The 27,988-nt window shown below is 40.7% G+C and overlaps 1 long non-coding RNA gene across 1 annotated transcript in view; it reads right to left on the reverse strand.

The window, feature by feature from the left end:
- Positions 1-27,988, reverse strand: part of LOC129492834 (uncharacterized) — a 45,061-nt gene that overhangs the window by 11,041 nt on the left and 6,032 nt on the right. Inside the window, exons 3-5 of the long non-coding RNA XR_008660966.2 lie at positions 20,789-20,851; positions 15,233-15,295; positions 7,438-7,528 (exon numbers count right to left, since the gene is read on the reverse strand). This is a non-coding gene — a long non-coding RNA (uncharacterized lncRNA). The remainder of the gene's footprint in view (positions 1-7,437; positions 7,529-15,232; positions 15,296-20,788; positions 20,852-27,988) is intronic.

Below are 27,988 nucleotides of genomic sequence, written 5' to 3' on the forward strand. Positions count from 1 at the left end.
TCTGTATAACTTTTCTTCCCATCGTTGTTGTGAGGATGAAGCAAGGAGAAAGTGCTCACTAAAGGGCAGTTCTTGTTTTTAACCTTACTTTACTCCTTTGGAATGAGGCCATTGGGTCCTCACTACACCCTTGGGTCCTCACTACACCCTCACCCCTCTACCAACGTTGCCCATTGCTTTTCAGAATTGAAGACGTTCTGGAGCCCCAAAACAGGTGTCAGCAGCATTACCACATCAGATCAATCTGTAAGCTTGAGCACATGATGTCTACTCTCTGCTCCCAGAAAAGAAGTCATGTTGGGAAGGCCAGCTAAATACAGAACATGACCCAAAAGCAAAGGGCGTCTCCGAAAGGGATAATGCAGACCGAGACAATAGTTTCACAGATCAATAGGAAACATTTAAAGGTCCACTGATGAGCTAGACTGCAGGGGCGCTCCTCTTCTATAAAAGGAAAATAAAATGGATCAATAAGAAATGAAAATTGATATTAAATGGCTGAGATTTACTTTCTGCTACCAAGGGTTCTTCTCCAAGCTGGATCTCTGGTCAGACTTGTTCATTCCCTTCCATCCCTCTATGGTGAGATCCCAAGGCGGTGGAATAAGATAAATAGACATGGAAACAGTCCCCAAAAATGGCTGCAATAAGGCCATACAGCATACCTAACACATCTACTGGTTAGCATAAAAACAACTAATTTGTCTGAATGCAACATGTTGGGTGTAGGAGGAAAATGTATGCTTTAAACCTTAACCCATCACCCTCCACTCTTCAGTCTTTATTTATGTCTATGTATCAGCAATGTGGCACATTCTAAATAGTTTTCTGGTGTATTTTAAGGATTCATCTACTAATTCTGTGATCTTGGGCAAGTGATTTAACTTCTCTGAGTCTCAGTTTTCTCATCTATAATTATGTCAGTATTATCATGATAAAATAATAGAAATGATTATTGTCACCTTCCTCCTCCCTACCATTATCACCCCATCATCATCCTGAAAACTAATATCAAAATGGCTGAATGCCCACGTGGCTTTATAGGAGGAGATTTAGAGCCAGAAAGACCAAATTTATTAGCGAGGTTATCTTGAGCAAGCTGTGAATTTACTCTGATCTTCATGCAATTCGTCATGGACTTGGACAACATCTTTCCTGGTTATTATGAAGACTGGAGAAGACATGTACAATGCTTAGCACTGTGTCTCGTACATAATGAAAACTCAGTACTGGTCCTTAGTCTTTGCCCTGATTCTAGTCTGTGATAGTGTTAGACTAACATCTTGGTGAGCCCATACTGACCAGTGGGAGTCCAAGTTGACTCTGAGAAAACTAAAAGAAAGGCAAACAAAAGGATATATTTGGAGGGACAGGGGATGGAAAGCCACATAGTCTGGTGCGGCATGAGACTGAGAGAGGTCTGGGCAGGTTCAGCCCCCCTGGAGAGAGAACATCCCACCACTGCTACCTCTCCTCCTTTCTCCTGCCCTAGTGCAGAGCACACAGCTTCGCCCCTTAGCTGATTGGAGCGGGGTGGGTTGGGGGTGCCTGTGGGCAGTGCTAAGAGATGAAGGGCTTCTCCTTCCAGCACACAGCACTGGCTAGTGGGGGGTTTCTGTCTCCCCCACCCAACCACCTCCACCCTCACCTTGCAGCTGGGATTCTGGGCTCCCTGCATTCATGGTGTAGGATAGCAGGGGCCATGGATCAAGATGACTCCCCTCCTACCATAGGTGCTGATTCATTCAGCACTAACTGAGCGCCAACTCTGTGTCCACATCCTGCTGGATAGCAGGGGCCACGAGTCAAATGAAACAAAGTCCTTACCCTGAGGCCATCCTACACTGAGCAGTAATCATGGGTATCACAAAATGCCCTGCTCCCCACCACTTCATTTTGCCTCAAAGGGAAAACTCTTGAGAATTTACAATTCTATCCCATTTTTTTCAGAAACTCCTTAACATCTTTTTTCCGCAAAACTCATACCCTCCCAAACCCACCCTGAATCCTGCACACCTCACTCATTTCCCTCACATCTCTGAGTCTTTTCCCTCCACAGTCTCCCCTCCTGGTTTCTTGTTCTGCAATACCTTCTTTCCCATGTTATACTTGGATTTTACTCCTTCCTCTTGTCTATGCTGCTCAGTGGCCAGTTTTCCCCAGTGGAGGCTGGGGACATTCTCTTTCTACGTCCCTGTTTATCTCTACTCTGAATAAGTCAATATGCAAACGTCTGGGTGTCCAACTCATCCCCCCAGAAGGGATTCTCTTTAGCCTGACAGCCTATTATACTTGTTGTGGGTGGCCTACAGTGTGTCTGGGTGAGGCATATGCAGATTCTAAAAAAGAAAAAAAAACTGGCAGGCCAGACCCTTTGTTTCCCTACTATCTGACTAATAAGAGATTCTTTCACTATAATATTTCTTCTGCTATTCTAGTTGTTCTTATCACACTCATTGCCCGATTCCTCTGGGTTCTCTTATATCTCCATTTTGAATTCCCTTGTAGGCACTGTGTCTTCAGTAAGTGTTTCCATTTTGAGCCCAAAGAAAACCTGTGTGTCCATTTCTTTCTCCTCTATTTTTCTTTTCTTGACACACTAATTCCTTAGAAGTGGGAAAGGGACTGACATCTGTGTGTCTATGCCTCTATGTGATAGATGTTATAAAACACTTCCGTGGATATATCTCATGTAGAAGAAATTAGCCTCATTTTAACAGTGAGGGAACTGAGGAGAGAAAGCTTCAACCATGTGTTCTAGCTCACACATAAGAACATGAAAAGCCTCCAAGACTTCATGCTATCTGTCCCTTGAAATGTACACATGTGGCTGACATATGCAAACACATGCAAACCCAGGCAGTGGGCCCATGTGACATTCATTATAGAAAGTGTTTCTTTAATTACCTCTCATTCCTGACTCCCACCAAGGTCTTCATAATGGGTTTAGAATTACTGTCTTCTAAGTGATTCTGTGTGCAAAGTTGTACAATGAAAAGGGTACAAATTTGAGCAAATCTAGGGCAGAGAGTAGACCCAGAATGGCTGAGATCAAATCCTGGTTCTTATTATCTGGATGACCTTGGGCGATGGGGATAATAGGAACACTTTCCTCATAGGGGTCTTTCCTTCTTATTGCCTTCTCCTGAGGAATGAGGATGAGGATGATTTAGGTAGGTGTGTGTAAACCACTCACACCCTTGTTTAGCCCATGGTAAAGCTATCAAAATGGACATTGTTGATTTTATTATCTGTGGTCTTGTTGGCCTTACCACTTGTTAGCCGCAAGACCCTTGGATACCTCTCTTGACATCTCCGAACTTCATTTTTCCTGTTGGTAACACAGGGGTAATACCTCCCACATGGAAGCTTTGCTGTGAACCTCTGATCAGATAAGCCATGTAAAGCCACTAACTCAGGGACTTGGTTGTAGCAAGTGCTTTCTTGCTTAAAACATGCCAGTTCCCTTTTCTCCGAGAGAGCTCAAAGCACTGCTGTTCACTTAGGAACAATGGAAGAAGTAAGAAGAAGAAAAAAACAAAGGAAAAAGCAAACACTGGGCGCTAGATCAGGCTGAAGACCAGCTTCCTGGGGGCAGTTCCTACCAAAGGGTGGTCTGTCCTGAGTAATCAAATGGAGTCCCCCCAACCCCTTTCCCAGGTGGTCCCCAAAACTGGTTGGTGAGTGGTGCTGCAGATGTGGCTTCCTTATGGGCGATGGTGTTGATGGAAAAGATAATTCATGCCTGCATTGAGCTCTCTCTGAGTCACTCCAGAGCCCAGTGATGAAGGAAGAAAACACCCATGATCAGTACCACATTTCCAGATTTCATTATAATTTTTAATTCTTCAATGTTGGTTTGAAAAGCAGCATCAAACATGCATAAAGTTTTGGAGACAAAGAAAAATGTAACCAGCCACCCTTTGAGTTTGGACTTGAGGACACCCCGGATCCTCTGAGAGATTTGTCTCCTTACAGAAGCAGTGAGGTGCCCTGTTGCTGTGACATGAGACAGTCCTGCCCCCATGCTGTCTGGAGGCTGAGGCTCTCCTTGTTTTATGCAGTTGGGCTCCTGGACATCATGTGCTTGAGTTTTGCATCTTTTCCCAAATTCTACTCTTTTCACTCTTACAATCACCAAGTGCTGTCCATATTATTACTCAAATGTCTACTTGTCTCTTCATTTATGACTACCACCTTTTGCCAAGCAAGCTCCCCTGAAGGAAACCAACAACAAAAATCACCAGGCCTCCCAGCAGCCAGACGGAGCTATTCAAAATGTGATGTGAGCTGGGCACAGTGTTGGTGCCCACCTGTTGTCCCAGTTACTAGGGAGGTTAAGGCAGGACAATCCCTTGATCTCAGAAGTTCAAGGCCAGCCTGGGCAACATAGCAAGACCCTATCTCTTTAAAAACATTTTTTAAAGTCAAAATGTAATGCGAGACTCACTCCTCCCTGTCAATCACCTTCATTGTCTTCCCATTGCTTCCTGGGTATCAAGTCTCTGCCCATCTTATAAAACCATCTGTGTTCTCATCCTCCCTCACTCTAATTCAGCTTTCCAGGCTTCTTTGTTTCCCCATCTATGCAAAGATTTTGTATACTCATGGTCTCTTCATCTAAAACATTCCTAGAGCCTGGACAACTCCTCCCCAACCCCTTTACAGACTGGTTATTTTAATTCACTCATATCTTGGCTTACCCATCTCCTACCCAGAGGCCTTGCTTGAGAAGCCCACCTCAGGATACTGCTTTTTCAATTGCCAATTGCTATTCCGATTCTCTCATAGTCACATTAGTTCTTTCTGCAATTTGATTATGAATGATTTTGATTATTTACTTGCTTTTAGTCTATCTTCCTCACATGACTGAAAGCTGTATGATGTTTTGTTCACTTCTGACTACCCATTACAAATAGCGAATAGTAGGCACTTAATAAATGTGTGTTGAATGACTGCACAAATGACTGCTGTGAATTGAATCATTTGGTAGGCAGGCAGTTCTTTTCCTTGTTTGTGTAAGTGTGAGGGTGGATTTGTGCCCCCATGTGTGAGTTTTTGAGAATGGAGGAAGGATATTCTGGAGCTTGGATTGCTCCCTGCTAAAACCCTTCAATGGTTCCCCATTGCCTCTTGGCTCAGCTAAGTTTGCAAAGCTCTTCAGGAACTGATTCTGGTTTCTTTCCTCCCCATTTTCTCCCATTTCATTTCCCTACTCCCTCATTTGCGGCCTGTGTATATGTGTATGGATGCCCACTTGGGTTGGCCCCTTCTATTCTGAATTGTCTACCTTGCTGACACCAGGATCCTTTCATGTGAACCCCCCTCCAGAGAGCCTTGTCTGAGCCCCCATTTCATCTTTTTGGGTGAGCTGGGTGCCTTCTTTTCGTGCTCCCTGCACTTTCCACCTTAACCCATAGTCTCCCAAATGGGACAACTCATGGCCTTCTTTTGAGTAATTTGGAAAAAAAAAAATTTTATTTAAAAAAATATACTTTTGTTCGCTTTACAAGATGCATAAAATACTGGCATGCCATTGCACATATATTCATTTTTAAAGTGGGACTATAAATGTATGTAGAGAGTATAGGTTCAAAAACTTATTACAAGCGTTCATGATCAAAAAGTTTGGAGAGCATGATAACATTATACTTTTCATACTGCATGGCATTTGTCTGGATTTTGTCTGTCTCTTCAAGATCTTTCAAGGCACTCTTGAGAGAAGAAACACCGTACACAGCCGCAGTTCCTTGACAGTGATATGGGGGTGGTTTTAGAAGGTGCACAAAAGGAAGGTTGCTAATGCCTGTTGAGAACTCATTGCCCTTTGAATTCTCTTTTATTTTTCCTCATTTAAATAATAGGGGGGAAAAGTCTCAGCTGTGTGTCAATATGTTTCTAATACCTCTGGGTACCGCTTGCTAGTTTCCCTTTATAACAGTGAGAACAAACTTTAGGCTCAAGCCCTTGAAAATGCCTCTTATCTAACCAAAACCTGACAATTCGGCTTCATTTTCATTGCTCCTTTCCATTTGTGGCCAGTAATATTGCTATGATATTTAAAACAATGTATGATTTTTCTCTTGCTAACCATGCAGAGTTTCTTAATTTTATTTATAAACAGTAAATAAATTTTTTTTAAATAAGCAAATTATAATATACGTGAAACTAGATGTTTCAATCTTATGTCAGTTTGGGTAACACAAAGGTAACATAGTCAACATGAGCTTTGAAATACAAAGACCTTGTAAGATTTTTGACTCTGGCCATGGCTAAATGTGTGACTATTGCAAAGTCCTTCTCTGAATCTACTGTAAAAGGGATAAAAATACTTATTCTGTAGAGTGTTTTGAAGATGAGCATTAATTTATTTAAAGATACTTCCCAACGCATGCACTTGATCAATAATAGATATATGTTTATGCAATGAGGAAATGGATAAGAATGGAATAAATCTGGGTAAATAAGTCAAGGAATCTGGATCCTCCTCAAAAGTTCCAACCTTCTTAGCTGGAACGAGTCAGACTCTGGAGAGCCCCATTCTCTCCTTCACTAGAGTCCCATTTTCACAGTCATTTGACATTTACCCAGGGGACCTGAGAAAGTTAATGAGTTTTGCCTAGTCCCTTAATTTTCCTTTGGAGTGATTGGTGTGAACAGAGAATGGAATGTGCATGAGACATGGATTGATTTTGCGGCTCTGCTGGAATTCTGTTGGAACTTCACTCTCCATTTGAGTAGTCTCTATGTAGAACTTCTGCCTTGGAAGCTGATGAGCTCCCCATACAAGGAAGTATTCAAGACTAGAAGAGATGAACATGTGACCAAGCCTTGACTTTCTGCTTCTCTAAGAAACATTACATTCATCATCCTGAAATCAAAGACATATTTAAGGGCATCTTGAACCAAGTCTTGAAAGCCTATTTCTAGAAGCTGTGTGTAGGCTATGCAGACATGACTTCACAGACCAGTGTGCAGTTGCACCCCTACCTAGCACTTAACAGACACAGCTATTGTACTTTTATTTCAAATTGAAAGCCATGTTTTTAAGAAGTCAAACCACCTAAGATCTTATAAAAGTAAGCAAATGAGTTTTTTTTCTCCACATTGCTTCTCTCTTTTTCTTTAAGTAGTCTATCCAGCTTCTTTCAATAAGTGCTGGGTTCCAAAAGGCAAACGTGAAAACTTTCAGGCTTCCTAAGAAACAGTATCACTTCTGTTGCACTGTGTTGGTCAAAACAATCACAGGAACAGCTTTGATTGAAGGGAAGGAGACTCCTTTTCTTGATAGATGTAGTGGCATGAGTGTACAGGAATGGGAGGAATTGCTGGTGGTTGTCTATGTATACGATCTAACACACACACACATAATCCAACTCACAAAATGTAGGACTCACTTTTGCTAAACACCAGGCTCTGCATTAGCATCCATCAGACCTGATTTCTTCAAGGAATGTCTGTGGAGACTCTACAGGATCTCCAAGGATAAAGACCTCACGTCCTTACATTTTGCTTTCATTTCCATTTCCTCTGGAGACAAATGCAAAAGAAAGTGGTTTCAGATCACAGGTAGTCATATGTTTTTGTGTGACTGAAAGGAAGGTCTTCGTGGTCTGTATGTGTACTTGTGCATGACACATGTTCATGCAGCCATGCGTGTGTATCTGGCAGGGAGGTGAAGGTCATTTTAGACTTTATATTGAGATCTTGCGCTATCCTGTGATGTCTTGTTCTCAATTCAGCTTTTCCTGTCACTAACCCTTTGCCCAGACCATCGCTCACACATGACTGACCTGCCTCGTGCACAAGACCATGTATTTGCTTTTCTGAAATTAGTAGATCAAGGTCCACCTGCTTTATGCTCTTCATAACGATTCTTCTGGCAAAAACAAGTCCAGCATTCTTGACCCTTCTCTATTCTGAAAGATGTAAGAAAATGGATAGGAATTTGCTAGATATAGATCAGGTCATGAGGCAGAGGAGACAGGCTGTGTAAAGTTTCGGATCTGGAAAAGGGAAAGCTATGTAGCTATTTGTCAGGACTTCTTTTCTGGTTTTACCTCCCAAAGGGAGATTTCTACGGGTTTGTGGGATAAGATGAAATGGGTCTTCTGTTAAAAAAAAAAAAAAAAAAGGTAGTGCTGTACGTAGAGAATAAAATATTGGCCAGCCGCGCTGGCTCACACCTGCAATCTCAGCACTTTGGGAGGCCGAGGAGGGCAGATCACAAGGTCAGGAGTTCAAGACCAGTCTGATCAACATGGTGAAACGCCGTCTCTACTAAAAATACAAAAATTAGCCAGGCGTGGTGGTGGGCACCTGTAATCCCAGCTACTCAGGAGGCTGAGGCAGGAGAATCTCTTGAACCCGGGAGGCGGAGATTGAAGTGAGCTGAGATCACGCCACTGTACTCCAGTCTGGGTGAGAGAGCGAGACTCCATCTCAAAATAAATAAATAAATAAATAAATAAATAAATATAAAAAATAAAAAATTGAGGAAGAATTTGAGAATAAGATGACAACATAAAGGAATTGTTTAAATTTGCTGATTTATATTTGGTTTAACTTATTTTCGGCAGAAAATATAAGCACTAAAATGATTGTAACACATTTCAGTGTCCTTAGCAATAATTTCTCCTTATTACCTGCTCAAGGCTTCATGCGTCAGAATGTAGCCAACATCATTTAACCAAAAGGGGGAGAATTCTCTCTATAAGTCAATACATGTATTACTCCATTCATCAAATACAGAGACATCACTTTTTAAACACTGCACCTTAGAGAACAGTACATTTGTGATTGCAGAAACCAATATAATTTCCCTCAAATTGCAAGCAGATATTATAAAGTGAAAACTTCCCTTCAATAATAAACCCTGATCAATGACACAAAAAGGTGGTTCTTTGAAAAGATCGATAAAATTGGCATACTTTTAGCTAGACTAGCCAAGCAAAAAGGGAAGATTCAAATGACTAAAATAATAAATGAAAGTGGGGACATCATTACCAACCTTACAGAAATAAAAAGAATTAAAAGAGAATATTATGAACAGTTGTGTACCAACAAATTAGATAACTTGGATATAACAAATTTCTAGAAACAGGCAAACTATCAAAACTGACTAAGGAAGAAATATAAAATCGGAATAGACCTATAACAAGTAAATATATTGAGTCAATAATTAAAACCAACTAACAATCCAACAAACATTTCTAAAAAAGAAAAGCTGAGGATCACGTGGGTTTATGGTAAATTTTACCAAACATTTAAAAAATATAACATCAATTCTTCTCAAACCTTACAAAAAATAGAAAAAGAGGGAACGCTTCTGAACTTATTCTGAGGCCAGTATTACCTCGATACCAAAGTCAGACAAAGAATCACAATAAAAGAAAATTATAGATCAATATCCCCTGTGAACACTAGCACAAAAATCCCCAACAAAATACTAGCAAACCAACTCCATCAGCATATTTAAAGAATTATATTTCATTACCAAGTGGAGTTTAACCAAGGAATGCAAGGTTTGTTAAAAATCAATTGATGTAATACATTATATTTATAGAATAAAGGGAGAGAAAGCCACAGGATCATACCAATAGATGCAGAAAAAGAATCAGACACGGTCTGTCACCTTTCGTGTTGAAAGCACACAATAAACTAGGAATAGAAGAGAACTTCCTCAATCTGATGAAGAGCTTCTATTTAAAAAAAAAACACAACTAATGTCTTACTTAACAGTGAAAGACTGGACATTTTATTTATAAGAAACAGTATACGGATGTCTGTTCTCTCCACTTCTATTCAATATTATACTGGAAGTTCTAGTCAAAGCAGTCAGGTAAGAAAAAGGAATAAGCATCCAGATTGAAATGAGAAGCAAAACTATCTCTATTAGCAGAAGACATGATTTTATGTAGAGAATCCTGAAGAATCTGTAAAAAATACTATTACAGCTAATAAACAAGTTTAGGAAAGTTGTAGGATACAAGATTAATATAAAAATCAGCTCTACTTCTGTACACCAGCAATGTACAATACAAAAACAAAATTAAAAAACAATTACATTTACAATACCATCAAAAAGAATAAAATGCTTGGTAATAAATTTAACCAAGAAAGTACAAGACTTATGCACTGAGAACTACAACACACTTCTGAAAGCAATCAAAGACGACCTAAATAAATAGAAACACATCTCATAATAGTGAACTGGAAAACTAGAAAATATTATTAAAATGACGTTAGTCCCCAATTAATCTATAGACTTAGTACAACTGCTATCAAAACTATAACTGCTTTTTTTTTTTTTTGCACAAATGGGCTAGTTGATCCTAAAATTCATATGGAAATGCAAGGAACCCTGATTAATCAAAGTCCAGACGAATAACAAAGTTGAAGGACTTACACTTTTAATATTAACATGTAATACAAAGCTACACTAATCAAACTTTGTGGTACTAGCAAAGAGATAGACATATAGACCAACAGAATAGAAATGAGAATACAGAAACAAACCTAAATATCCATGGTCAATTGATTTTCAACAAGGTAACTGAGACCATTCAATGGGGAAAGAATAGTCTTTTCAACAAATGGTACTGGAACAACTTGATATCCACAGACAAATGAATAAATTTGAACCCTCTACCTCACACCTTATACAAAGAACCTGAAAATGGATCAAAGACTTAAATATAAGAACTGAAGTCATAGTGTTCTTAGACGGAGACATAGATATAAATCTTTATGACCTTGGATTATGTTATGGTTTCTTAAGTATGACACCAAAAGCACAAACAACAAAAGAAAAAAATATATAAATCGTACTTTAACAAAATTAAAAACTCTGTGCATCAAAGGATAGTATCAAGAAAGTAAAAAAGATAACCCACAGATGGAAGGAAATATATATATTTTCAAACCATATATCTGATAAGGATCTAGAAGCCAGAATCTATGATGGACACTTACAACTCAGCAATAAAATGACAATCTAATTAAAATATATGCACTGGACTTGGATTTGAGCAGACATTTCTCTAAAGAAAGTATACTGATGGCTAAAATGCACATAAAAAATGATTAACATCATCAATCATCAGGGAAATACAAATGAAAACTATAATGTCATATCAGTATACATTCCCTAGGATGGCTATAATTAAAAAGAAAAAAGAAATATAACAAGTACTGGTGAGAATGTGGATAAACTGGAGCCCTCATTCATTGTTGATAGGAATGTAAAATATAGCAGCCACTATGGAAAATTTTGTCACTTCCTCAAAAACCTAAACACGGGGTTACCATATGACTAAGCAACACCACACCTAAATATATACCCAAAAGAATAAAAACATATATCCATATAACACTAGTAGACAAATGCCATAGCAGCATTATTCATAATACCAAACAAATGGAAAAAATCCCAAATGTCTACCAATCAATGAATGGGTAAACAAAATGTGGACCATCCATACAATGATAAAGTTGGTACAGACTCTATAAATAATTGTCATTGATTATTTGTGGTAGTCAGAGGTATGGGAGCTTGATGTAATTACAATATTCTCAGAGCACCTGAGAAAAACTGATAGTATTTGCTCCTTGACTTGGGGGTAGAGTTTTGTGTTTGCTTTTAAAGTGCTGGGGAGAAGACGTCACCCCTTTTGCCACATTGTTCTGTATCCTTCCCCCTCTTCAGCCTCAGTTCACTTGCAACATCACCCTTGGCCAAGCCACGTATTTAGACTCATGGAAGGGTATACATGCGGGCATATAAATGATAGGTACACAACCCAGGTACTGAGTTTAGCTCCCTCCTGAGTCACGCCCTGCCCCAGCCTGGCTGCCTGAGTGACCTCATACCTCTTCCTAATATCAGTCCATTTCCCCATCACCCTGGCCAGAGCACTTTGTCTGAGCTCGCCTTGTCTGTGACAGAGCTAGGTCATTTTCCATGGGTCACCAGCAACTTCTGGTCTCGGGTGTGCAAGTTCCATATTGCCTGGGGTTGCTGCTATCTGTCACTCTATCTCTGTATTTCTTGACTGGAAGACAACACTCCAAATAGCACCCCAAACCAGCCCTTCTCAGGAAGCTTTGCTTCCTGCCTCAACTCATCAAAACTTCCCTTCTAACTTATTATTACTCTTTTGTTTCTAAGTCTTGCATTCTTCCCAAACATAGGACTTTACACTCTCATGGGACTGTCTTTCCTATCTGAAGCAAACATCCCCAACCCCCATTTGTATATAACATGTGATGATTATAGCATCTAAAATGCATCAGAGCTGACTATGGGGCAGGCACTCTTATTCATAAGAGTGCTTGCAATTGTCAGAAAAACTATAACACCGAGACACTACTACCTCCATTTTATAGATAAGAACACTGAGGTCAGGGAAGGAAGCAACATGCCATAGATACAGGGCCGGGAAGAGGTACAGTAATCAAAGCTAGGGGTGTTTGACTCAGGAGCCAATACTCTTTTCTCTATCCCAATATTTCCTTTATGGACACTGAGACAATCATTAACCATCTTCCCCATGTGACCATTTAAGAATGACTTAATGGGTATGGGGCTCCTTTTGGGGGTGATGAAAACGTAGTGCAATTAAATAGTGATGATGGTTACATGATTCTATGAATATAGTAAAATGCACTGAATTGTGCACTTTAAATGTACATTTTATGGTATGTGAGTTATATCTCAATAATAAGAAAAGTAACCCATTCATACCCCTATACTCTAATGACTCAGCCCAGTTAGAGAGCAAATGTGAATAATTCATCACCTCTGATGGCTTTGCATCACACTTAGAAAAAGTCCAAATGACTTTCAGACATTTAGCAGACTCTGAGGGTGCCCGACCCTTGTCATCCAGCACTTACCCTTCCTGATCACACCTGCCCAGTAGCATCCCACTGCAAACACCTGCAACCCCTCACCTGGGGATTGTGCCTTCTTCAGAAGAGCCAAGAAGTATAAATAAATTTAATCTTAGGCTTCTTAGGGAGCCTAAGATGGGTGGAGGAGTAAGAAGCCCACTTCTCTCTGGAGGAAGCAGTGTTAGATGTAATGTGTACAGCCCCATGGACAGTCCCCATGGGATTGAGCCCCATATGGTAGCCAGGTCAATAACACACCCTTAATTGGAATCTTTCCCTCCCTCTCTCACTTCCCACTCACCTTATTGTGCCCTCCCAAATAGTTGTTTGTACTCAAACCTTCATCTTGTGGTTTTCCTCTGGCGAGACCCAACCTAAGACAAGGCTTTACTTTTTTTTTACATAGCTGTCACCTATCTCTTTAACTTCTCTACAATTTGCTTCATACCTGACTAGGTTACACCCATACTGGACTTTTTTCCCTTCCCAACACACCAAGTTCATTCCTCCCTTAGGTCCTTTGCACTTGCACTTGGTCCTTTTTGCCCGTACTATTGTACCTTGGTGGCCTCTTCTTGTTTTGTGGCCACAGCTCAAATGTCACCCTCTAAAAGAAATCTTTCTTGAACTCTGCCTAAATAATCTCAGTGCACCATCCCAACCAGACCCCATTTTGTTACTCCAGTGCATCTCCACATAGCAGTACACGCTGGAAGTTTTTGGTTTGCTCATCTAGCTATACAGTCTCCACCTTTCCCTATCCTCTTCTGTGCCGAGGGAGGCTGATCCTTATGGACTGCAGTAGTTCGTTCCCTGAATCTCAGGCTTTCAGTTGGATTTAGCTGGGGGAGGGCAGTCAGGCAATAGGAGTATGAATCAGAATAATGATGTCCCCAGTCCCCTTCCTGCTGGGCTGCCATGGATTAAGGACATGCTGCTTCTGAAGGTTGGGTTTGAATTGGGTGGTCCTTTCCTTCAAGCCCGGGTCTGGTAACAGCTCCCTGCAATTGCTAGCTCTTGGGTACTGCACCATCCTTCCTTTGTCCACTGTGAACCTACTCACACCTTTATAAATAGTCCTGTATGAAATTCTCCTTAATGATTCAATTTGTGCCATGGGTTTAGTAGTGCACACACGTGTGTGTGTGTGTGTGTGTGCGTGTGTGACAGAGAGATACAGAGAGAGACCTAGCTGTTAAGACTCACAATTAAATTGTTTTATTATTTTCAGCATTTACATTTCTGTTGTCTAACACCTTCTACAAGAATGTAAACCCCACAAAGGGAGACACCTGGTCTTCCTTGTTCACAGCATGACTGTATTCTCAGCAGTTGAAACCATGCTAGGCATAGATTAGTCACTTAATAATTTTTTTAAATTAAGTTATTTTTTAAATAATTTAATTTTAAATATTTTTTTAAAAATTAAATTATTATCTGGAAATTTTTAGCAAAGAAAAGCTGACATGTTGCTAATGGATCAGGTTACCTACATTTCTTGGGGTGACCCTCTTTTTCTAATCCTGTTGCAGCCTCCAGGCAACAAGGTTTTCTGAGTTCATGCTTTTTTTTTCTTTCAATCCCTTTGGCCCTCGATGCTGCGACATCGGGTTGCAAATGAGTTTTTCTCTGGCATAAATTCAGCTGTAAACTCCTTCTGTTACAGGTTAATAAAACCTAGGAAATTACCTCTGAACAGCCAGAAATACATTGTGGAAAAATGAGGAGACAGTTGAGAAATAAGGATTTGAGTTTTCAACATTTATGTTGGCTTTCACTCCTAATAAATATTTAAGTTAAATTGAATTTTACTTAACTTGATGACTATTTAACTTTCATAGTCATTGTTTATAGCAGTATTTTCAGCAAATTTTTAGTGAGGACTCTTTGGCTCTTAACCACAATGCATTATCAGAAAACACCTTTCTCTTTCTACTATAAATTTATAACTGGAAGTTTACTCATGTAATTGTTGTATGAAGCCAATTTCAGTTGTTTATCTTTGTAGAAAAACAGATGGAAAAGAACTCCTTTGCATTTGGAATTTACATGGTATGATTTACTTCATAGGATAAGTTAGAAATCGCAGTAGGCAGAATGGTGCCCTTTTTCCAAGATGTCTATGCCCTAGTCTTCAGAACCTGTGACTATGTTACTTTCCTTGGCAAAGAATTAAGATGGCAGATAAAATTAAGGTTGTTAATCAACTCAATTTAAAATAGGAAGATTATCCTGGATTATCCAGGCAGGTCCAATCTAATGACAAAGGTTTTTAAAAGTGGAGGAGAGGGCAGAAGATGATCACAGAGAGATGTGATGTGAAAAAGACTCAACTCACCATTGCTGGTTTGAAGATGGAGGAAGGGGCCATGAACCCAGGAATCCAGGTAGACTCTAGAAGCTGCAAAAAGAAAGAAATGGGTTCTCCTGAGAGCTTTCAAAGGAATGCAGTCCTGCTGACACTTTGATTTTAGTGAGACCCATGTTAAAATTCTGACCTTCAGAACTGTAAGATGATAAATCTGTTGTTTGAAGACACCAAGTTTTTGGTAATTTGCTATATCAGCCATAAAAAAACTCCTGTAGAAAGTTAACTGCATTCTCCCCCTAGAGGGGTAGCCATAGTATCTCTCTTCCACACTAGATATCTTTATTTTTGCATGAAATTTCAATCCAGCAAACATGAGCACAGAGTCACTTGGGTACACTTTTAAGTTTCCATTAAGTCATTTATTTTACAAGTATATAGTACATTCCAAGTATTCCCATCAAAATGGGAGGTGCCCATAAATCAGAGTAGATTTAATCTTTCAATTCCCAGCTCTTTTGCAAGAAGCAAAGAAGAGAAAAAAAATGCACGCACCTAACATTGTGTTGAATATGGAAAGAATACAGAAGTACAGCTCTTCACTTTTTCCACCCAGCAGAGGTGGTGAACTGCAGTACCAGGGTTAATACCCATGAATAAGATTAGACCTGAATTGTGAGGGAAATAGTAGATGCCTAGAACAATATGTTATTTTGAAATTGCATTTTCCTACTTCTTGCTTTCCTGCTTCCATGGTGTGAAGGGAGCTTGTGCTTCTCGACGTGTTCCAGCTAGCTGAGACGCTCTGAGTGCGCCAAATGACTCAGTCTCTGGACTACTACCAAAGTTTTTTAGGATTGAATTCTGCTCTTATTTTCTAAGGAACAATGTTTAACTGGTCTCTGTGGCATGGTGTCAACTGACATCACCCTTTAATTGCAGATATGTCACGTTAGACTATCCCCAGTATTAAGGGAAGGATCCCAAGGCAAGTTAAACTTGTGATAGAGGCTGTGGGTGCATTTTTTCACACTACTGGTCAAGGGGAGGGCCCATGTCATGAGGATAGGTATATTCTGAGCCCTGTCAATCTGACCCCAAAAATGCTAAAGCAAGTCACATTTCTCAAACAGCTATATAGCAAGCCAGTATGAAAATCCCTCTGGAGGGTACATCATTTTGCATTCATCTATTTTAAGTAACTCTTGTGAATCAGATAGTGCTCAAAACACACCAAGCTCAGCTCACACCAAAAAGTGGTTTTTTAAATTTCTCTTTGCAATTACGAATGTATGTGCAATGAATTATGAGACTCAAAATAAGTATTCCCATATGATTGCTTAGGGATTTTGAAATTTAATATCTACATGGAAGATGATGAAGTCATCTGCCCAGTGGCCTCTAAGTGAGCAAGGTCCTGTGAAATAGATCCTGCTCAAACTTGTTTTTAGTACCACGAGACTAGGAGTGAATACAGGGAGAGCTGACCTTTGTACGGGTCCTTTATAGAACTGTTGTTCATCCAGATCTGAGCTTGCACAAAGTCACTGGTTGGCCACAGATAAGATGTTCAACTTCTCTTTTGCATGAGGAACACCACCTGAGTTTATTATCTTAAAATGATGAGAGTTGGTGATCTCTCACAGTTGTGAGAACTGACAGAGGGGATCTGCTTAAGGACCCCAGGGAGGTCTTACGAGGCGCTCTACTTCCTGGAGAATGCAGCTAACCAACCTGTAGGAGCCCTGAGGGAGGTGTGGAGACAAAAACACAACAGAAGACTTACCACAATGCTATTGGGGGTCTTTGGATTTTCCTGAAAAGAGAATTTAGTTCTCTGGCTGAGAGGTACACATTCTCCCCCTTTATGGGCAGATATATAGAAGAATGTAGCACAGAAGCCAGCTCTAAGTAGAAAGCCAAGATGGGAAAACCAAGAAAGCAGAGTTTATGAGCTAGACATGGAATTGGGGGTATGGTCAGAATCAGATAGCAAGATGGCAGACCAGGAAGTGTCCATTTCAAGAAGGTTTTCCAAGACGTTCACAATGTGCACTGGACTAATTTCATACAGCCTCTTTACTGTGGGGTTTCTTTTCTCAGTCCTATTCTGATAGATCTTTGAGTTTTATGGGTATGGTCTTCTGTTCCCAGTGTGTGACTGGTGAGCTCTGATCACCTGTGTTGTCTGCCCCATTGCAGCTCTGCAATGAAGGAGGGAGGGAGCCAGGGATAGCATGGGCATGAAGGAGCAGGGGACAATTGCTTGGATGACAACTGCAGAAGGAATGAAAGTAGAGCAAGGGTCACATATAGCCTTTGTGATGGCCCCTTCAAAACCAGCTAACGTCAGCTTTGTCAGTGTCACCCACTTGGACTAGGGACACTCCTCATAATCAGGACATCGTTTAAATACATTGGACATAATGTGCTGAGAAGCTTGTCATTCGCTGTCTCCATCAGAAAAATCATTGTCCTTTCCAATATAATAATACTTGATTTCAGGCAAAATACTAGGTACTTTCCATGTACTATTTAATATTTCCCTGACACGCTGTTTCAAAGAAGCTCAGCAAACAACCCAGCAATTTGGCTAATGCTCTCCTGGATGATCTGGCTTTCTGTCTGTTTACAAAGATACTGGATAAGGCTAATATGTATATTGGTTAAACTAAGGTCAGATTTGAAAAGGACCTTGATATTTTAATGCTTGTGTTCTATACTTTTGTTACACAAGATGACTTCATATTCTAAGGCTAAAAGGATGTATCAAGACTGACAGGATAATCTCTGTAGAGTTCAAATAAATTGGTGAAAGAAAAAATAATTGTGATCCTCTCCTATTTAGCTGTGTTTAGTTTCATATAATCTTGCCATCTCCCTTAAGGTTAGGCGTGTTCCAGATGAGTTTTCAAAGCATGGTTTTTGTCAGCCTTACCAGGTCGAGGTCTTTGAGCGTGAGACTCTGTAAATCTAAACTTTTAACAAACACTCCCAGGAACACCTACTCACAGAAAAGTTTTTAAATCACTGTTAAGGAGGATAACATCTTAAACTGTGGAACCAAGGGTCTCTTCCTCCTTTTTTCCCTCCTTCCCTCCTTCTCTCCTTCTCTCCCTCCCTCCTTTTCTCCTTCCTTTCCTCCCTCTTTCTTTCCCTCTGCTCTTCTTTTTCCTGTCCGATACTTGTTTTTTCTTTTAAGCTTTAATCACTTTTTCTTTTCTCCCATATTTTCTGCCAAAGTTTACTCTTGTCCACATGCCAGTGACAACCAAGATAAGTACAATGAAATCAAATGTATTTAGGTAGTTAGATTTAATTACATGATGAAAAATGAATTCACCAGGTTTTCAGGAAGAACAAGTTATTTAGAAAACTTTCTTGGCAAGTACTTAGGATATGAGCTGAGGCCTCTAGGGGCTTGATATGAACAGCAAGGCTCTGTAGGGGGCAGACAGGAATGTGTTTATTGCTCCTGAGCTGAGGAGGAGAGTCAGGGAGGTTGAGGCCCAGGAAGTGGGAGAGGACCAGAAAGATCAACTGGGAGGGGCTTATAAACCACAATGTGGCTATTCCCAGCGCTCTCTCAAAATTTAAATAAAGTATATCAAAAGGCTTATGAGATTTACATTAGCGGAGATTTTGAGTCATGCAATGAAAGCTGAAGTTTCTATCCAGGTTGGTAGGAGAGAAAAAGAAAATTCAGGGAGGCACAAAGAAGCAAGTGGGAGTGAACCTCAGGAACGCACGGATTTCTGGGAAATCCCAGGGAGGGCTTCAGCTTGCTTGCCCCAAGCCATGAAATTGGGGTCTAAGCCAAGTTGGAAGATCTCTTACTAATTGAGTGGCCGCATAATTTGTCAGAAAATCAGGACACTTATGAGAGTTAAAGGGCACGTTTGAAATAATCATTTAAGGACAACAGGCATACACTGGGGAAAATGGCCATTCTCTCTAGAAAGGCCTTTGATATTCTGGGTTCACAGGAAAAAGGAGAGAAAAGGTTTGTCGAGGTGATTTAGAAGGTTTCTCCCAGACTGGGCTCAGGCTGGTAGGTACAGAGATGAAGTGAAAGCAATTTGACAGCAGCTGGAGAAGCTCAGGAAATGAATCGCAGATGTCTCCACTTCTGTGAGAAGATTAATTTTCATGTGCTTAGATAAAAGATGATAGCAAATTAACTTTTGATAGGAGTTAAAAGATACCCAGGTAAATTACCCAACCTGATAAAATAAAGAAAAAAAAGATAAAAGAAAGAAGGAAGAAGGGAGTAAGAAAATAAGGAAAAAAGGAAAAAAGAAATGAAGGCAGGAAGGGAAAGAGGTGGGGAGAGAGGGAGGAAGAAAGGGAGGAAGGAAGGAAGGAAGGAAGGAAGGAAGGAAGGAAGGAAGGAAGGGAAGGAGTTGGGGAGAGAGGGAGGAAGAAAGGGAGGGAGGAAGGAAGGAAGGGAAGGATTTGGGGAGAGAGGGAGGAAGAAAGGGAGGGAGGAAGGAAGGAAGGAAGGAAGGGAAGGAGGGAGGGAGGGTAGTTTGAGGCTGTTTGTTCCTGGCTGTTTTTCTGGGTAAACTGACTGCAGAATTCAAAACTTTGATTTGAGTGATGCATCACAGAACTAAGACACGGCTGTCAAACGACTGCTCAACTAAATGGTAGGCAGTGTGGTAATGTGAAAAGAGATGAGGCTTTGAAATCAGGGAATCCTACCCTGCAATCCCTGTGAAACAAGACGGTAGCAAAACAGAGTTGGCTGCATGGAAGAAGAGTTTCTCAAGGCGAGTCTCAGTTTCTAAAAACACCCTCTCCTTTTGCTTTCTACCACAAATCCATTTTTGAAAAGCCCTGTCTATTGTTGCATCATGTAAAGACAGTCAAACGATATCAAAAAATTTTCAGGATTTCTTTGCAGTAGGTTTCCTTCCACTGTAAGCTTTATGGCACATATAGATTTCAGTGTAGGGGTTACAAAGATTTCTAAGAAATAGGCAGTTATTCTCCAAGTAGCTGAAACTGAAGTTCAAGCAAAGATCCTCCTTGGTAGGAGAGATGACACAGATACTAAAGATGCTATATACAGAAAATCATTGCCAATAACATCAAAAAACACAAAACATTCAAGCAGGAAAGCCATATCAAATGTCACAAGAGAGTATGTTCCAGGCTTGAGAGGTTGATTTGCAGTTGGACTTCTCACATGGGCAAGTTGATGGAGCACTTTCCTGGGGTATGTTTATCTGGACTAACACAGGGAAGGCAGCTGGTCTAAATTAGATCACATGTGCAGAGGCCTTGCAATGGCGTGTACATATGAGGGGGAGGTGGGGAACCATGTGATCGGTAAATCAAATGAAGACAGGCCCAATGGCCACAGTGGATCACTACCGAGCAGGGTAATCACTTGTTGAAGCAGCCAGACTTGAGCAAAAGTGGTGTATATGTGTCAGGACTAAAACTGCCTTTCAAGTCCTTGCCTAGGTCTTATCAAAGCTGGAAGCTCTATCATTTCAGATCTGCAAGCAGTTTTCTGCCAAAAACATGACTACCCCTTTAGGGACATAGTACCCTATTTTCTCGTCTGAGAAAAATTACCTGGATAGGCCCTTTGGTGGTGCACAGAAAAAACCAGCATTGTCCAGGGTCCTTGGGGAAAACCTGTAAGGAGCCATGAAATTGAATACACATTTTTAGAAGAAGTTTGGTAACTTAAAATGGAATGTTTGGCTGAGCCATAGCTCTGTTTTCATTAACAATATTCTGTGGTGGAACAGAAGTGGAATTTTTTTTTTCCATTGAGATTCCATTTGCACTGTGCCTGTGAACCAGGGCTTGTCCTTAGTGGTATTAGTGTGTTTCTGTTACAATGTATAAGGCAGATGATGGCTGGTGAATGCTCCTGTCATCTTGAAAAGGCATGGTGAAAAACAGAAAGTAGACTATCCTGGGCAACGACCACCCTAAACCATTGTGTTGATAACCTGTGGGCAGAGTTCTTGAACATTTAATAGCTCAGGCTTGGAGAACTGCCTGGATGTCAGACAACTGCATTGTGATAACCTATTTAGTGTTATGTGTGTATGTGTGGGTGGCAGGTGTGGACCATGGGGGAGGAGATGTGTTTTCTTGAAGACAATGGAAATCCCCATTGTCTATCATCCAGGATGGAGGTCAGTACTAGGACAGAGATAGAAAGCTGGTCTTAAACATGATGCAGCAAGCACAGTTCCCTCCCTCTGCATCCCATGGTGAGTAGGCATGGACTCTGGGACTAAGACATGCTTGAGATTATTGCCTATAGAGAGAACCTGCTCTCCCTGCATGGAGAAGTTTAGAAAGCACATAGTGAGGCATCTCTGTGAAGACCTCATGAGGAAGTGTCTAGGCCTAGGGTGGGGGTATTCTAAACAGGCTCACCATTAGTTGCAAAAATGGATAGGTTCTTGTTTCCTTTCATTTACAGCCTCAGATACATTCAAATATTCCTAAAAACAAAATGCAACTCAACCAAGCAACATCAACAGCAAAGTTCTAACTTTATGCAGAGGAGGCTTTGAAGGGAAGGGAGGGCAGCTCCCCAAAACCTGACCCCAGAGTTCAGCCTCATGGGATGAGCACCCACCTGAGGAGGGTGAGCAGAGGTCTCAGCAGAGTGCGGGAGAAAGGAGGACAGGGCAGGAGCCACATAGATGCCACAGAAGGTTTAGGGCACCGCCACTCTCGACACACTAAGGAAGAGAGAGAACCTGGCAAGCGTGGAGAGCTAGAGCAGTCTGGCACGCGAGGTGTTGTCATTCACGTCCAGTCTCTAGCTCAGTGACCTCCTTTGGACTTCTAAGTTGGTGCAGTTAATGCAACACACAAATTACAGCAACAACCACTGTGATGATGTAAAATAATGATATAACAGTAATACCATGATTGCTGCCTTTAAAACAAAAAACAAAAGACGTGCTGCTCATAAAATCTTGAACAATTGTAAAATGCTTTTCTCACTCTTCCCCTCCTATCTTTCTGAGCTGACTGTTCCCTGTAAATGAGTCATTTCAATAGGAATGTTAATGTTTTTGACATGTGCCAACATCACCCTGAAAAAAAGAAGATGTTGGATTGTTTTACTGGCACACACAGTGCAAAGAGAACTGAAAATGTGTGTATTTGTCTGGGCCTTACACTTATGAGGCATATACAAATCTAACACCTCACAGAATCTTTCCATCAGCCCAGGAGTCCACTCACCACCTACATTCCTGCTGTCTCTCCTTAGAGTTAAAAATGTGCTCTTCATAGACTTGGTGTTTTTTCTTCAATCAGAAACACTGATGGAGACTTTACTGTATGCACCAGGTATTGACAATATGAGAATAAAGTATCTACCGCAACATGTGAAGATAGTAACATAGAGACAGCACATACTAATGCACTTGAAAATGTACTTTGCTTGGCTGGGCACAGTGGCTCACGCCTGTAATCCCAGCACTTTGGGAGGCCAAGGCGGGTGGATCACGAGGTCAGGAGTTCAAGACCAGCCTGGCCAAAATAGTGAAACCACGTCTCTACTAAAAATACAAAAATTGCCCAGGCATGGTAGTGGGCGCCTGTAATTCTAGCTACTCAGGGGGCTGAGGCAGGAGAATTGCTTGAACCTGGGAGGCGGAGGTTGCAGCGAGCTGAGATCGCACCACTGCACTCCAGCCTGGTTGACAGAGTGAGACTCCATCTTAAAAAAAAAAAAAAAAGAAAAAAATATACTTTGCTCTTCGGTAACTTTGATTTTAGGTAACAAGTATAAAAATTACATACAATGACATTAGTCTTATCCATGTGCTGGCTGTATACTATTTTTAGACCTATTCCTTGGGAAAACTGAATCCGGAAAACTGTATTTCCCCCATTCCTTTAGGAACTGGCTCCTGATTGGCTTTAGCCAATGGGAACCACTGGTTGGAGTGGGAATGCGAGAGAAAGAGAGTTGCCAGGATATTTTTCCTTTTCTTGTTATGCTCTGATCAGCATCTCCAGCAAATGCTTGTCTCTCCTCCAGAATTCCAGCTCCACCCAGAAAGCCTCTATCATCCAAGCTTCTGCCACACAGCTCCGGCTTTTGAGTTTTGAGAAAGCCACATCCTTTTGTCTCTCCAGCCCTAGGAGAATCTAGCTGCTGCAAATCCGTGGGTTGCTTCCTCATACCCTTTAATGTCTTTGTACCTTATGATATGGTTTCCCATACTGAATGTTTACCATTGAGCTCCTAGGCTTTGATTCTTCTTCTGGCTGGAACATTACTAATCTAGAACATCCAGAACATTCCAAATGGCAATACACATGCACAGTGAAATGTCAGTGTGCTGTTATCTAATTGGCGGGTGCCTTTTCAGTTTGTTTCCTGTCGGCCTGAAAAACATTCTGAAAATTGCATGGACCCATAGGTATTGTTCCACTCAAGCTTTCTGGGTGTGAGTTTTCTGATAATATTGTCGGCATACGTATGAGTGATTCTTGATATAAACAAAAAATATATCAACTGAGGGATATACAGTCTGAAGGTTGGAGGTAGCCGAGAAAAAGTTTTCCAGATGATTCTGAACTTTGGTGGGGAGAAGCTTGTTGAAACCAAAAAGGGATGGCAAATCTCAGTAGAGTAATTGGCTTCTCTCTCAGATCACCCCATGGGCTTTATCCAGATGGAGTATTTCTTCCTCCTTTCATGAAACAGGCTGTTTTGCTCCCAAGTCACATGGAAGCTTGGTAACATGCTTGGATTTCATGTTCCCTTGTTCACCAGACTTGTTATATTTCAGACAGAATTTGGTCTTGTCCTTGAGGACTTTGCTATAGAAGACGTGAGGCCTGGCTTTTCTGGAACTTCCAGACAAGTTGCACAAAGGCAGTAATGACTCCCAGGTTGAAAGGATAGGAGGCTGCAGGTCTCAGCGCTGGGTGCCTAGGACACACACACACCCAGTCTACTCTGCTCAAAGAAACAGTAAGGTGAAATCAATCAAGGCTTCATGGTGAAGACTTGAGTTTGTCAGGTGCTAGCAGGAGTGAGACAGACTCAAACTTGGCCAAGAAAATTAGCATTGGGCGTACCTCATAAAACATTTAAGTTCAGGCTCATCTCAATTAAGCCTCCAAGAGCCTCAGGTGTTTGTCCAAGGCTTACCTGGGCCTGAACTCCTGGAACCAAGCAAGTTTGCTGGGGCCTGCAAGAACATGCTTCCCCATGAGAAACTTGGCAATAAGAATCCCCTCTCCTCATTCTCATACCCAGTCTAAAAAGACCATGTGAAAACTATGAAAAGCAGGTTTCAAACATTTCTAAGCTATGAAAAATTTGGATTTAATTTTAACCAGCTATATCCAAGTCTGATGTAAAAACTCAAAAGTTATCTCTCTGTTCCAGGTGAAGCTGTTACTTCTACAATATGGAATCATAATCTCTCCATTAGACAAACAATCAGTGATGGGCATTGCCTAAAATGTTGTCCTCTCTTTCCTGAACTCTGGGCTGAAAACTGGATTGGTGTAAGCTAGATTTGGGGGTGAGATCCGATCAAATGAAGTTAGTTTCCTCTTCCTACAGTCATTAAAAGTCTTTATCTAATATTTTAATAACAATGATAATGACAATAATTATTGACATTAATGGAACCCTTACTCTATGCTGGGCATCACGCTAAGCATTTTACAAGTGATTATCTCGTTTCATCCTACACTTTGGGTGGGTACTGTGATTATCTACCTATATGGTAGAGACAAGAGAAACAGGTTTTGGGAGGCTACATTACTTGTCTGAATTCACTCAGTTATTAAACGGCAGGAATTAAACTTGGGTCTGTGGTTCCAGAGCTCATGCTTCTAAGCACTTTGCTGGGTGAGTCTCTGTTGAGATACTTTTCATGAGAAGGAACAAAGCTATCTAAATAAATTATTCTGTTAATAAGATAATGGGCATAAAAATGCTGTGAGAACTGCAAAATCTCATAAATGTTAAGAATTAATTATTACAAGGAAATTCTATAGTGTGGGAGGAACACCAGAAAAGGGAAAGCGGAAAGAATATTGATCATGAAATTAAAAGACCCGTATCTCAGAAGAGTATCAGTGTAATGATTATGAATTTATAAAACTTAAGTATTCAAGGCCTGCAAGGAAGAAATATGGTGAAACAGGGAAAAAGATTAGTTTGTGGGGAGCTATGAAAATGAAGATAAATCTTTTCTTTCTTTGATTCTGATTTCAAAGAGATCATTTGTACAAATCTTGAAACCAAAGCACAGACTGTATGAATCCATGTTGAACCCTGGACTTTCAGGACTACTGTATGGCTAACCACAGCCCTGCAAGGCCAGGCTCGGCATGTCACAGTTTTGCCACTGAACATGAATCTTCAGAAGGATCGCAAACACTACATGGAAAATGACTGTATTCTTTCTGCAAGGCCACTCTCTTAGACATCACCCTAACAAAACGAATTATGGGTTGGAAGAGGAGAAAGGATGCAGTTTGGGCCTTGACCTAAAAAAGGTCATGAGCACCTCTACTGATTCTTGGAAACATTAGTTGCAGTGGATCTCAAATTCTACTGTGCAAAAGAATGACCTGGTGACCCTCCAAAAGTCTAGATTCTCTGGTTTCACCCCTAGACCTTGTGACTCAGATGTCCAGTGAGGCCAGGAACTCCTCACTCTTAACCTGTGCCCTATTTTAACAAGCCCTGCTGGGAGTTGGGATGTTGGGGGTCCGCACACCACACTGAAATAGACGAATTCCCTGCTCAAAGACCCCTTCATGTCCCGATTACAATCTGCAATGAGATTATAGAATCATTAAATCATGATTAAGCCAATGTGGAGATTGATATGTGTTGTATGAAGCTATTACTGATTGGGTTTGTTCTTTGAAAACTAGACTTTCAGAACAGTGGCCAGGGTGAATTTGGGGCAGACCCTATACCCAGCCCTGTGCAAGAACTTTTATCTATAGTCTCATTTCATACTTAAAATAACTTAGGGAGATTAGTGTTACTTTGCAGGTGAGGGAACTAAGGACTAGGACAGCAGTTTAAATACCTTCAATGAGGTCACATGGCTAAGTACTGAAATCAGGATTCTAAATCAACATATATATTTGACCCTTTTCAGTATACCATGCAACATCTAAACTCCTGTCTTCAAGCAAAATGTGTCATGGGTCGATTGTGATTGGAGCAACAGTGATTCAGGGGAGAACTTGGACATTATGGATGAATTAACTAAATTCACATTGCCGCAGTCAGCCCTTGGTACTCTCTGGTCTTACATTGGGAATTTATATCCTAAGGACTTAGTCTTTTTCCTAGTGGAATCACAGGGTTCAGAGCCTCTACTCTGGGGTCATTGATGCTATCTTTCTACTGCTGGGGTAGCCTCTTACTCTACTTCCCCATTTGGGACTGAAACTAATGGCTGTCATTGACCAGCCCCCATGACAAAGGATAAGCTTAATATATCCTGTATCCTGGTCTTGACTTGTCATGGTTATAAAAATGGGGAAAGCTTAGCCTTTCTGCAATTATAATTATTCTTCTAAAATATTTTAAGAATATTTAATTTTTATGATGACAAACAGCAAACAGCGAAATATAGCAAATAAACCACTAAATACATAGTATGTCAAGTGGTGAACATTGGTGTGGAGAGGAATAAGCAGGGCAAGAAAGATAAGGAGGAGAGAAAAACTAATGTGTATGTAATATATATATTAGTTATACACACATACGTATAAATCCATATGAATATGCAGATACTTTGGAAAACATTGAACACCATTTAAAAATATTACCCCTAGTTCTGCTACATACAGATAACCACTGTTAACAGTTTGGCCTATTTCCTTTTGGGTTTTTTCTCTATATTAAATTGGGATTATGTCCCATTCGCTTTCATAAGGTAAGCTGCATTTTTTACTTAGCATGTCATAATCATTCTTCCATGTCATTAACATTGCTCTGAAAACATGATTTTATATTTAAAGGTTTGCTAAGTACCATTGTAGGAAGGCACTGAAATTGATTAAGTCATTTCCTCTGTTGTGGGACATTTAGATTATTTCTCATTTTTTCACCCATATAAATATCCCACGGATGTACTTTCTTACATATAAATCTTTATGTGTATATCTAAACATTTTCTTGGAATAAATCTGTGTTTTTGAGTCTGTTCCCCCAGGCTCTTGATGTATGTTGCCAAATTACCCCCCAGAAACAGGGTGAACACTCCACAATTCAGTGATCTTGCCACTCCAGAGCTAGCAGATGCTTTTACAAGCCCTCTAAAGAGTTCTGTTCTGGGCTTTCATTGAACTGATCCAATCTGGTCTAGTTCTCCCAGATCCACAAATACATACGTGCCACTTCCCAGTGTGATGCTCTGAAATGACCCTTCCCATCCACACCCTGGAGTGGAATATCTCTTTCCACAGGGGTGCCTTTGCCAGAGTCTGGAGGGGCAACCTTAGTCCCTTCCCCTACGTTTTACTTGAGTGTGTCATAATCTATTCCTGGCCTCTCAGGGCCCCCCTCCAGGATGCTGTAATCACAGCACTACCCTGTGTTCACATTTCCCATTATTGAGCAGAAATCCCCTTGTGCCTCCACACAGCCTGGCTGCTTCCTAATGGCCCCAGCTCCCAACTTCTAATGGCCCCATCCTCATTTCTCCCAAGAGCCAGCTCTTTTTGCTAGTGTTTTAAGAATCCTGATCCAGACGAAAATCCTCCCATGATGTCCATCTGGTCAAATTGAATGTGATG

Source organism: Symphalangus syndactylus, chromosome 11 (genome assembly GCF_028878055.3).
Source record: "Symphalangus syndactylus isolate Jambi chromosome 11, NHGRI_mSymSyn1-v2.1_pri, whole genome shotgun sequence".
Taxonomy (NCBI): Eukaryota; Metazoa; Chordata; class Mammalia; order Primates; family Hylobatidae; genus Symphalangus; species Symphalangus syndactylus.